The sequence below is a fragment of the Elaeis guineensis genome, chromosome 12 (assembly GCF_000442705.2).
Source record: "Elaeis guineensis isolate ETL-2024a chromosome 12, EG11, whole genome shotgun sequence".
NCBI classification, from domain to species: domain Eukaryota; kingdom Viridiplantae; phylum Streptophyta; class Magnoliopsida; order Arecales; family Arecaceae; genus Elaeis; species Elaeis guineensis.
Window position 1 is genome coordinate 29301145 of NC_026004.2, and position 14397 is coordinate 29315541.

Below are 14397 nucleotides of genomic sequence, written 5' to 3' on the forward strand. Positions count from 1 at the left end.
CAAAATTTTATTTGTTGACTTAAAGATGAACGTTAGTTGACTAAGAGCTTAGGTGAGCTGACTCACAAAATTTTGATAAAATAATAGCTAATTTTTTAAAATTTTTAAAATATATTTTAATTCATTTTAATGGCTATCAAGCTTCCAATGGCTAAAGCATTAATTATAAATTTTTTAAGCTAATAAATATAAAGGATTGATGGGGGGAACCAACTTTTGAAAAGAAAGAAGTTCATTGAATTACTTTTTTTAAGGATAGTGTGAGGAACTTAAAGAGAAAAAAAAAGAAATCAAGGAGTGTCATATATTCAATCCTTCCTACATTCAATTAATCTGAAAGAGAAGAAGAGTGCTTTAATTCAAGCCAACTACCACTGAGAAGAAGCATTAAAGATTATCTCAATCTCTAAAACAATCGAAAAAGAAGTCCATGCATTAAAAGCTCATCTACCTTAACTTCTTCAGAGCCTAAATGAGTTTTATTATTTCTAAACTCTAATTCTCATATATTTTTATTTATTTTATTGTAATAAATTTTTTGAGTGTAGAAACTTGGAATTGATCCAAGCCTAAGAAATTGGATGGTATTGGTTTTAATTAGTATCTCTAAAAAAACTAATCAAGATTGATTGTGTGCCTAGAAGAAAACAATCAGTTATAAAGTTTTGGTTAGCGAGCTAATAAAAATCAACTAGATTAGATTGTGAATCCAAAAAAATAATCAAACTGTAATCTTGAATAGGTTATAGTTGGACTTCTCAAGCGGATTTGCTTAGGGAGTGGAGGTAGGTACTGAGTTTGATATTAAACCACTATAAAATTTTCTATGATTATATTATTTTGCTTATCTTATTATTTCTACTACAATTTAAATTTTCTCCTATCACTCCATAAATACTATTTGAATTATTTTTGGGCATAATTAGTTTAAAATTAATTTTTTAAAAAATCCAATTAACCCCCTCTTTGGTTATTGCCCCTAGGAAATAGATACAAATTATTCGAGGGTGGAAGGAAGTTGTAGAAAAAGAGGAGACAATTAAAAAAGAGCCTGAGCTTGCTAAAAGTGATGAGCTCAAAAGCATTAGTAGCTTATCATATGGAGAATGAGATAGCTCCAGCTTCTCAAAGTTTAATGAGGTCACATATTTCTCAAAGCCTATAGATCTGAAGTTGAGAATACTTTTTGCTTTAATCGATGTTTTTAGAAAGATTTTGAGACAATATACTATATAACAAGGGTTTGACTATGAGTACAAGCACAATAAAACATCTAGAGTAATGACAGTGTGTAAGACAAATTATAGTTGGAGGATACATGCCCCCCATAGAGGATATCTACTTATCAGATTAGAGACTTTCAACCTATATAAATGTGGGAGATATTTTGATAATCACCTTATGAACTCTAGATTGTTGTCTGAAAGCTACATTGAAGATATTAGGAATGGTACCAAATAAAGTATTAAATAATTTATTTCAAATCTCAAGAGGGATGTTAAGGTATCGATCTCCAGGGCTTAAGCCTACATAACAAAAAATGGCACTCCTAGCCATTCATGGGTCGTATAGAAAGCAGTATGAAAAATTATGAGAGTACTGTGATATCATTAAAGGGACTAATCTTGATAGTACCATGCTCATGAATTCATTGCCCAAAGAAGGACACCAAGCCATATTCCAAAGGTTATATGTCTATCTTCATATTTACAAGAGGGGTTTTCTTGATGGATGTAGACCGATTATTAGTTTGAATAGATGCCACTTGAAAGAAGCTATAGGCGGATAACTACTATCAACTATTGGGACAGGTGAGAATAATGATACTTTTTCAAGTGTATAGACTATTGTTGATGTTGGAAAATGTGTTTTAAAGTCAATTATTTGATGATTGTGCTAATTATAAATATATATGAATTGATAAATAATAAAAATTATTTGGCCTGTTTCATCATAAGGTTACATCTTCTAACGAACTCCTAAATTGTAATAAAATTTTTAAGACTACTTTGATTGATAAAGGAGAATTTATTACGTAGTCTATAAACTGGTTCACGATCAAACGATACGCTATTACTAGGATGATAGCGATATCAAGTGTAGGTCATTGTGTGCCATATGCATTGGTTGTTCTCATAACCAAATAGTATGGAGACACTAGTATGGTATGCAGGTGAGATGTAGGAGTACATCGTTATTGAACATGACCAATTATGGAGCACTCTGCTGTCAAGAGTAGCTCATGAAGGGTATGTGTATAAGTATCCCTTCGACCTGAGATCACCATGGTGACTTGTAAGTAACTCACTGTACTTTGATGTCAGATTAATTGAGTTTCTAATTCGATGACGGAAGGTTTTTGGATGCAGTCAAGTACTTATCAAGTTGGTGAATGAGTCAAGATGGAATTGACCCCTCCAAATTAGTAGGAGTTAACGTATCAATATATTTCAATTTAGCAAAATCTGAGCCCGGATAATCCATGTGATGGATTTGAAAGATTGAAATATAATGTGAATGACTTATCTAAGCTTGATAATTAAATTCTAGATCATCCTTAAGCATTAGGATCAAAGGGATGAATTGTACGGTAACCATACGTCAATAGATTCTTGAATGTTGCTTCATCATCATTCGATCTATCCGGACATCGGGTCACCATTGCTAGATGGTTATATCGATTGGTTCAAAAATTTATTCTTATGCTATCAGTTTAGGTTTAAACCTATAACATCATACTCAAAAGAAGTTTCTGACTGATCATGTAGCTGATCAACGATTAAGAATCATTTAAGGGCTTAATCATTAATTCGATTGATGATTAACCTTATGCAAAAATTGCAATAAAATTATTCATCAAGTGTTAGTGAATTAATGAAGGATTAATTAGTAATTAGATTATTGGTTAGCTTAATTTGATTAAGACAAAAATGATTAAATAAAATTCAATTGAATTAGATTCACTTAGGTTTGATCCGATTAGGTTTTGAGATGACCTAATCACTAAAGGAGAATTATCTCTGATTTGATTAGGACTTTGATTCAATCAATTTCTAATTTGATTGAGATTTGATTAAAACTTTATGAACCTAATTAGATTAAATTTTATATATTTTATTTGGACTAAATCAGATGTGATTTGGTTTGAATTCAAATAAGAAAACCTAGAGTCCATATAGGATTGGGCTCTTCCTCCCCATGCACCTCCCACTTTGATTCCAACTTTCTCCATGCTCAAGAGGTTTTTGTATGAGATTTTTTTATGCCAAAGAGATTTTCTTCCTTGCTTTATGGCATCTAAATCTAATTTAGTTTTGATAAAAGAAAGATTTTAAAATTAGATTTTAAAATATTCCTTATCAAGAGAATCTATTCTTGTCCAAATCACTCCACACGCCAACTTATTTTTTTTCTCCTTATGTGTGTGATATTTTAAGGAGATTTTTTGTAAAAAATTAGTTGGAGAACTGATTTACTATAAAAAAATATGGAAAGGGGTGTCCCATATTTTTTTTGGGCATATTTTGGCATGGAATTGGGAGAGGGTGTGACATCTTATGGTAGAGTCTAAGATCCTTAGGACACTTCACCCAACCCTTTTACACTCCAATAAAATGGGGTCTATTTCTCACTTTTGTGTATGTAAGAGATCAGAGAAAGAGTTCTCCATGTTGAGGGGCTTTGGGGCATCATTCTTGGCATCAAAAAGAGGAGGAGAGTCCTCTCTTTTGGGGTGTGCACAAAGCCTAGTCTTCTAGGATTTCTACCTCAGGGTTTGGGAAGAGAGAAAAATAAGAAAAAAAATAATTTTTTCTCCATCTTTTTTGTACCTCTTCATCCCCTCCAGAAGTCTATCTTCAATCTTTAGAATGGTTTTAAAGATTTGAAGAAGCAATCCAGATCAGCCAAGAAGAAGATTTTCGCATGAGCTAGCACTTCCGAGAAGATCGATCAGATCGGAGCTTCGAGTGAAATTTTTTGTAGAGGTCAGACGCATGTGTGGCTATGAGCAACTAGCAAAGATCATCCTTACTATGTCCCTTAGTAGTGGTAATTATCGATCTGCATTCAGGTATCGAGTTCTGAACTTAGATTAGAAGTAGATGTAATTTACTGCTTACATCCATGTATGCAGATTTTATCATGTGATTATTTTAGATTATATATGCAGCATATCATATCATATATCCTAGAGTAGATTGATTTGATAATTAGATCATACACATATTAAATTAATTTTATTAATTTAATTATTTTATATTATAATTTATTTAAAAAAAATTTAAAATACATACATGAAATCGACTAAGTTCACCAACAGTAGTATCAGAGCCTAGGTTCGTTATGACATGTTATATGTGTATATTAAATCTAAAATTTAATTTTATTTAAATTTGATATGTGATATCTTAGATCTGAATTTAATTAATAGTTGATCATATAAATTGATATAAGGTTGTCCTACTACAGGGTTTATCCCTTACAGTGAACAGGTTATCCTAGTTTGTGCTGATCGATGATAAAAATTAATTTTATATTGTATGTGATGTTTATGATCTGATTTAGATGTGATCTAAAATTATGATCAGATCTAATATAATTTAGATTAGATCTAAATTTAAATATATATGATATGTGATTAGATTAGATAATCCGATTAGCAAGTATTTAGATTGGATTGATCACCAGGCTGTCTGGTCATAGGAGCAAGAAGGATTTAAAGTCTCTCTCTTCCCATTCGATGGAGTGCTCTTATGGTGTGTAGGGGTGTCATGTGATTAGAGCTCATGAAGAAGTACATGAAATAAAGAACTTATTTTTCTACAAAACTCTAGATCTTGAAATCCTAGATTTGTTATATGTGATACAAAGTTATATAAAAAATAAAATATTTAATCTATATGATTAAAATTATTTTAATTATGAAAAAATAAAATTTTGAATCATAAAAAGTTTTAGATATGATCTAAAAGATGTTTATGATTGATTTTATTTTAAAATTATGTAAGATTTTTTAAATTTGAAATGTGCTCACACAATTATTGAGCTGACTCAGTTTTAAACTGAGTTGACCCAATCCCTTGTGTAGCCGGCTCAATGTTGATTGAGTCGATCCAATTTCAGAATAAAAAATTTTTATATAATATTTATTATAAATTATTTATAAATTTAAAAATTAAAATTATTTCAAACCTATATCTAAACCTATATTGATGCTGAACTTAATTGAGAATTAAGTAAAGAATCGATTAGATCTAGAATTATGAATTAAAGATCTAATGTCATTCACATAAAACATGGGGGCATGGGTTAGCTCAAATTAGATCCTCTTAATTAGGTGAGACCCAAAATTAGAATCAAAAAGTTAATGGACTATATAGAGAAATTGATTATATCTAACCAAATATTGAATTAGATTAAATCAAGTTTCTCTAGAACCAATACAATAATTGCAGATGGTTAAGTCTATGTCTTTGATTAAACCAAATATACCTTGATTGTGGCTCAATGGTTGAACCCAAATCATTAGGCTGGTCATATCAAAACTAGTTAATCAATTGGTGTCTAAGATAAATTCGATATTTTGATTGGTGATTTTTAATTGAGAGCGGCTTACCTGGCCATTTCAATGGTGTCTAAGGCAAGCTTAGCAGACCCTCCAATCGATCTCACTTACTTGATCAATTTGATGGATTATATCTTGATTAGATCGCTAAGTGATTCAAGTTGACCCATGCCATTAAGATTGATCAGTGTGACTGATCCAGATGCCAGTTCGATCAGCATGATCCTAATCCAATTAAGTGACTTAGTGAAGTCAGTAGAAAGATTGTGGTCTACTGAATGATCTATTCTTCTCTATTCTCTAAATTAATTAAATTTTTTAAATTATTAGGTCTATAAAATGAGCTAGTTATGGGGATAACTGGATCATAGCTTCCCATTAAGATAAATGATAATGGGTCCATTATTTCTGATTGACATTGCAGGCGCCATCCATCTGGTATTCTCTCTGAATGATGGAATTATCATTTATCATATGATGACTCCATTGTACTATCTAATGATGGTTGGGTTGACTAAGCCATCCTCGAGCCTGATCATTCATTAGTTAGAATCACTGAGTAGGTTCATGTTAATGATTTGACCTAACCAAAATTTTTAATGGAGGCCCATCATCTACTGAAATAAACTCTGGGGCTAAATTAACTATTAAAAATTATTTAAAAAAAATAATTGATTGAGAACCTACCCATAGGTGCATATGGATTGATCGAGCCATCCTTGGGCCTGTATGCAGTTTATGTGGATTCTAGTACCCGCTAAGGGATTAACGTAATTTCTTAAATTGAAGGTAGAGGCTACCAATTCGTATAAAATAGTAAAAGAATATTTAGACTAAAATCTAAGTCTTTAGGCTTAATCAATTTATAAACATTGAGGTCTTGTATTTTTCTTTCAGTTATGACTAGATATCTATTGCTTCATTCACTATTTGACAGTGACTTATTTAGAGAACCCAACTTCGATAGATGGTATCGAAAGTTGTAAATAGTTCTAGAGTATAAATAGAATCTGAGTATGATTATGGATCTAGCACCTGATGTTCTCACATCCAACACACATGATGCAATCAAAGGTACTTATCAGAAGTGGCCAAATGATCATATCATCATGTGGTATTTTTTGAGAGCAGTAAAGAACATGAATTTAGTTATAAATTCGATGATGCTCAGTAAGAGAAAATCCTTCAAGTGTTGAAGGAGTTCTTTTGAACCTCTGAAGATGTATCTTAGGTAAGCAATAATCTTTGAGAAAGAAAAGAAAAAGAAGGTGCTAAAGAGTCATGCTTGGGTTGAAGAGCCCAAACTGATAAAATAGTCTAAGATTAACCTAGTCTGGTAGAGTCCCTTGATCCCAACAGGCAAAGGAAGAGAAATCAGCAAGGGTTGCAGGATAAGGTACTTATATGATAATACCTTATGATTTCTCTATCTATGACACTATTGCCTCAGTATTGGATATTGAAAGTTCATACAAATTATTGCAATGACTTCAGATTAGTAGAAAGTTTGAAAATAATAAGAGGTTCCTGAACATTAGAGTTGGAAGTTATGTTCCAATCCTAGTTTTAGGAATCATCGAGTCTATTTTCAATTCTAACAATATTATTTTAGTGATTGTTACTATTATCTAACAATTTTTATGATATCATTATGAATGATGTCAAAATCATGATGGACAACTAAAGAAATGGCATTTAAAAATAGTCATAGCCTGTTAGTGTATAGTACACAACAATCAAACACCCTAAAGTAGATTATGTCACAAATGTCTATCTTTGATAATTTAGGCTCAATCATATAAACAAGAATAGGATTAACAAGAAATAATTTTTGAAGTCAATGATTGTGAATCATTGTCAACCTGTCAATCCTATCTCTTTAGTAAGATGATCGAATTATCTTTTGCTAGAAAAGATGAACGAGCCAATGTTATTCTGAATCTGGTATATACTGATATATTGGATCTATGAATGTATTTATCATAAATTTAATTATTTAAAATATTTAAATAATTTTTTAATAAGATAGAAAAATAAACTGGAAAGAGCATTAAAATTCTTCGGTCAGACCAAAGAGGAGAATGCATTTCTGATAAGATTTTTGACATATCTAGAAGAGAATAGGATTCTCTCTTATTGGTATTGACTTTGTTAGATATAATTTGATCCATGATGGGGTTCATAAATTTGCCAATCTTCTTTTAGGATTATGCTCTTGAGACTGCTTGTTATGTTCTAAACTGGATTCTGAATTAATCAGTTACAGAGACTCCATATGAGATATGGACTAGGTGTAAGCCGATACTTTCTTACCTTAGAATTTAAGAATATTTAGTTTATATCGAGCATTTGCAGATCGATTAGCTTGGATCCTAATCTTGTATGTATTATTTTATAGGATAACCCCAAAGAATCTAAGGGATATAACTTCTACCATGCTAAAGAACAAGAGTTGTTCGGCATTTTTTTCAAAAAAAGAGTACCTTGGTGAAGAAACTAATGTCTTTAATGTAGAATTTATGAAGTTCAATAGGTAAAAAAATCAACACAATTTAGTGAACCCATAGAATCGAATTTGATCAAACTCCAAACCCATTATAGAGGCACCATTAAGGAGATCCGATAGAGTACCGCATCCATCAGATTGATACTTCGATATCTTGATACAGGATGTGATCTTGTTGAACTCGATGAGAATAATAAAGATTTGATCACCTACATAGATGTCATGCAGAGGTCCGACTCTGATTAATGGCTTGAAATCATAGAGTCTGAAATGAAGTTCATAATGGTCAATGGTGTATGGACAATCATTGATCCACTCAAGCCCATAGAGTGTAAATGGATCTTTAATAGGATCAGAGAATGCAGATGAGAAGGTGGAGACCTACAAAGCTCGTTTGGTTGCCTAAGGATATTGTCAACATTATGGTATTGACCATAATGAGATAATTTCTCTTATGGCAATGCTGAAATATTTCAAAGTTAGAATATGCATTTTGATAAATTATCAAAATGCATGGCTTTGTTGAGAACAAAGAAAAATCCTGCAAACACAAATGGATTAATAATTTTATGAGTATATTTTTTATTTTATATGTGAATAAAATTTTCTTAATCAAAAATGACATTCCTTACATTACAGAGAATAAAAATTTTACTATTATCATAGTTCTCCATAAAGGACTTTGAAAAAGTATCTCTTATCTTAAGGATGAAGATCTATAGAGATAGATTTAAGATGGTGCTTGGATTATTCTAGTCCAATCTACATAGAGTGTTTATGAGTAGAATTTATTCTATCATGTATACCATGATGAGACCAGATATGGTATACTCACTAGGGTAATGAGTGGATACCTGTAAGATCCAAGTTCAAATCACTGAAAAGACATCCTTAAGTATTTGAAAAATACTAAGGACTAGTGATTCGGTTATGAAAAATTTGACTTAAAATTTATAGAATATGACTTCAATTTTTAGTTGGATATAATAATAGCAAGAACGTGTCAGAATACATCCTTCTCCTAAATAATAGAGCAATCTACTGGAAAGGTTTCAAGTAGAGCAATATAGTTAAATTCAAATTGCGAGGTAGAATATATTGCAGTATTCGATGTTTGTAAGAAAGCTATGTGATTGTATAGATTCACTGGCAAGCTAGGAGTGGTACCCTCCGATGATGGTCCTGCTATATTATATAGCAAGGGAGTCATAGCTCATGCCAAGGAGCCGAAGTCCCATTAACTTATCAAGCATTTTGCATCGCTATATCTTATTCAAAAAATCTGTTAAGGTAACATCAATCTTTAAAAGATCGATGGAAAGAAAAATTTGACTAACCCATTTACTAAAGCCTCGGTATCTAGGAGTTTTGAAATGATAAATCGAAGATGGGTATATGATACTATACTGATTAGCTTTAATCCAAGTAGAAGATCAATGAAAAAAAAATTTGACTAACCCATTTACTAAAGCCTCAGTATCTAAAAGTTTTGAAATGATAAATCGAAGATGGGTATATGATACCATACTGATTAGCTTTAATCCAAGTGAGAGTTGTTGGAAAATATGTCCTAAAGTCAATCATTTGATGATTATGCTAATTATAAATGTATAAAAATTGATATATGATAAAAATTATTTGATTTTTTTTATCATAAGATTATATCTTCTAATGAACTTTTATGTTGTGATGAAGTTCTTAGAACTACTTTGATCGATAAAGAAGAATTTATCGTGTAGTCTTTAAATTGGTTCGCAACCAAACGATACGCTATTACTAGGATGATAGTGATATCAAGTGTAGGTCATTGTATGCCATATGTATTGATTATCTTCATAATCAAATGATGTAGAGACACTAGTATGGCATGCAGGTGAGATATAGGAGTACATCATCACTAAATATGACTAACTGCGGAGCACTCTGCTGTCAATAGTAGCTCACAAAGGGTATGGATATAAATGTCTCTTCGACTTGAGATCATCATTGTGACTTACAAGCAACTCACTGTACTTTGGTGTCAGACTAACTGAGTTTTTAATTTAGTGATGAAAGATTTTTAGGTGCAGTCAAGTATTTGTCAAGTCGGCATGTGAGTCAAGATAGGATTGACCCCTTCGAATTAGTAGGAGTTAATGTATCAATGTATTTCAATTTAGCAAAACCTGGATCCAGATAATCCATATGATGGATTTGAAAGATTAAAATATAATATGGATGACTTACTAGGATTGACAGTTAAATTTTAGATCATCCTCAAGCATTAGGGTTAAATGGATGAATTATATGGTAACTATATGCCAATAGATTCTTGAATGTTATTTCGCCATCATTTGACCTATCTGTACGTCGGGTCACCATTGCTAGATGGTTATATCGATTGATTCAAAAATTTATTTTTATACTATCAGCTTATGTTTGAACCTATGAGGTCACACTCAAAAAAAATTTTTGACTGATCATATGGCTGATCAATGATTGAGAATTGTTCAAGGGCTTAATCGTCAATTTGATTGATGATTAATTTTATTCAAAAGTTACAATAAAATTATTCATCAAGTGTTAGTGAATTAATAGAAAATTAATTAATAATTAAATTACTGATTAGCTTAATTTGATTAAATAAAAAAAATTAAATAAAATCTAATTAAATTAGATTCAATTAGATTTGACCCGATTAGGTTATGAGATGACCTAATCGCTAAGGAAGAATTGCCCCTGATTTGATCAGGATTTTGGTTCCATCAATTTTTAACTTGATTGAAATTTGATTAAAGATTTATAAATTTAATTATATTAGATTTTATATATTTTATTTGAGCTAAAGTAGATATAATTTGATTTGGATTCAAATAAGAAAATCTAGAGTCCATATAGGATTGGACTCTTCCTCCCCATGCGGCTCCCATTTTGACGCCAACTTTCTCCATGTTCAAGAGATTTTTGCATGAGATTTTTTTATGCCAAAGAGGTCTCCCTCCCTTTTTTACATCCAAATCTAATTTGTTTTTGATAAAAAGAAGATTTTGAAATTGGATTTCAAAATATTATTTTTCAAGAGAATCTGTTCTTATCCAAATCACTTCACGTGCCAACTTATTTTTTTTCTTCTTATGTGTGCAATATTTTGAGGAGATTTTTTATGAAAAATTAGTTCAAGAATTGATTTACCATAAAACATATGGAAAGGGGCATCCCATATTTTTTTGGGCATGTTTTGGCATGAAATTGGGAGAGGATGCGACATCTTATGGTAGAATCCAAGATCCTTAGGACTCTTTACCCAACCCTTTTATATGCCAATAAAAAGGGGTTTATTTCTCACTTTTGTGCATGTAAGAGATTAGAGAAGGGGTTCTCCATGTTGAGGGGCTTTGGGGTATGGTTCTTGGCATGAAAAAGAGGAGAGTCCTTTCTCTTAGGGTGTGTGCAAAACCTAGTCTTCTAGGGTTTCTACTTTTGGGTTTGGGAAGAGAGAAAAATAAGGGAGAAAATAGTTTCTTCTTCATCTTTTTTTTATCTCTTCATCTTTTCTAGAAGTCCATCTTTAACTTCTAAAAAAATTTTAGAGATTTGAAGAAGGGATCCAGATCAGCCAAGAAGAAGGTCTTCGCATGAGCTAGCACTCTCGAGAAGATCGATCAGATCGGGACTTCGAGTGAATTTTTCATAGAGGCTGGATGTATGTGCGACTGTAAGCAATTAGCAAAGATCATCCTTATCATATCTCTCAATAACAGTAATCATCGATCCATGATCAGGTATCGAGTTCTGAACTCAGATTAGAAGTAGATGTGATCTACTGCTTATATCCATGCATGCAGATTTTATCATGTGATTATTTCAGATTTTATATGCAATAATCATATCATAGATCTTAGAGTAGATTAATTTGATGATTAGATCATATACATATTAGATTAATTTGATTAATCTAATTATCTTTCACTGTAATTTATTTGAAAAATTTTAAAATACATGCATGAAATCATCTACGTTATCCGACAGTTGAGGCTAAGAACAAAATGAACTAGATGTGGTTTCTAACTAACCTCTTAACAAATATAAGAATAGAGGAACGAGGTTGGACATTCATCTTAGACAGACAAAAGATACTAACTCTTAACTACCCTTGTTAGGTTTTTTAATATTTCTATATATGTACTAACTTTTTTCTTATCTTGTTAGGGTTTAGTGGAGACATTCAATTGCAAAATGCCAAATATTGATCATAGGTTTTGTATGAGCTATTTGCATGCCATCTTAGGAAGTTGTTCAAAGAAAAGAACTTCAAAAATGCCATATATGCAACAATTCATGCTTCTATCCAATTTGAATTCAAGCTGAAGATGGTCTTAGCTAACTTGGATCAGAAAGCATTATATTAGCTGCCTAGGCAAGAGTTATCTCTATGATGCAGGCATGCATTCAGTCTCAATCTGAGATGTGATATGATATTGAATAATATATGTAAATCTGTGGGAAAATTCAGTGCAGGGGTAAAATGGTAATTTTAAAACTTTTTCAAAATCATGATTTTATAGTAAAAAATATTAATTAATCTAATTAATTAACATAAATTTATCCTACACTAGGATCTAAATATGATATATAGCATGCATGCATTTAAATTTGAAATTCGAATTTGAACAATAAACACTTTATTGTAATATGTTCAGAACACAATACCTTTGTGCGGGTAGTAGATCGCCGCAATTCGATCACCGTCAGGAGAGTCTGATCATCGCGATACAGCCACACAGCGTGTCTGGCCTTTGCGGATCATCCACACGAAGCTCCCGATCTGATTGCTCCTCACGAGTGCTAGCTCGTTGTAGAGTCATTTTGACGGCCGATGCTGATCGAACTCCTTCGATCGATGTCTGTCGATTATTTAGATGCTCTGGATCATTAACAGACATGCTTGAGAAGATGTTGAAGATCTTCTTAAGATTTTATGGACTCACGACACTCGTAGCTCACTTTCTCACTTTCCGAACCCCAGGCTAAAACTCTAGGAAACTCACCAGAAACCTTGCACCCACTTTTCTTTCTTTTCTTTCTTTTTCTCTTGGAAGGATATGGACTTCCTTCTCATGCACAAGACTTCTCATGCCCCAAAATTTTTCTCCAAAAATCTTCTTCTTTCACGCCCCACTCTTCTCCTCCTTTTATAACAACGTCAAACGTCTTATCCAAAAGAAAGGATAAAGATGAGTAATTGCACATTTGAATTCAAATCAAATTTTGAATTCAAATAGACACCAACTCATCCCTTATCCACTAAAAGCGTGAGGCATGGCTTAAATTGTGCATGGAGTGATTTCATGAGAAACTTTTTCTCATATAATAAATGGGGCATAAAAAAAGGGATAAGGCACAAAGATTGATTGCCCATTCAAATTCAAACTTTATTTTGAATTTGAATGGCCAACCAATCATCCTTATCCATTCATATGGCACATTAAAGTGGGGCATGGAGAGGGCTTGGCGTGAGGAATAAATTTATGAGAAGTTCCTTCTCATGAATTCAAATGGGTGCAATGGAAGTGAGGTGGTGCATGGAGATTGGGTCAAGGTGGTTTAATTATTTAAACCAACCTAATTGAACCAAATAAGTTAGGTCCAATTAGACTAATTTAAACTCAACTTAATTAGGCTTAATTAGGCTTAATAAAATTCTAATCAAATCAAAAATTGACTAAGTCCAACCCCTGATCAAATCAGGGACCAAACCATCTTGACGATTAGGTCAACTCTTAACCTAATCGGGTCAAACCCAACTGAATCCAATTCAATTGGACTTGATCCAAAAATAATTACTCAATCAAATTGAGTTAATTAGTGATCAAATCATTAATTAAATCTCTCATAAATATTGAGTCCAAATTTGATGGGCAATCGGGCATCAGAATTCATCGATATGTAACCCTGATCGAAAAGTCCCAACCAGTGGGACTCTTGACCCCGGTACCCATAATGTGTGAAACTCATGATCAGAGAATCTTGATTCTCGATCATCAAGTCCCAAACATGTAGAATTCTACATCAGCCATCAGATCAGATAGGAACCTCTAATGTGTGTGATCCCACAGGTTCGAACCTAAGTCGGTAGCACAAGAACCAATTCCTGTACTAATCGAAGTGACCATCTAGCAATGGTACCCGATGTTCGGATAGGTCGAAGAGTCACAATCGCAACACTCAGAACCTACATGAATATGGTTACTGTATAATTCATCCTTTTGACCCCTGTGTTTAGGATGACTCAAGGTTAAACTGTCAACCTTGATCAGATCATCCGAATCGTGCTCAACTCAAACAG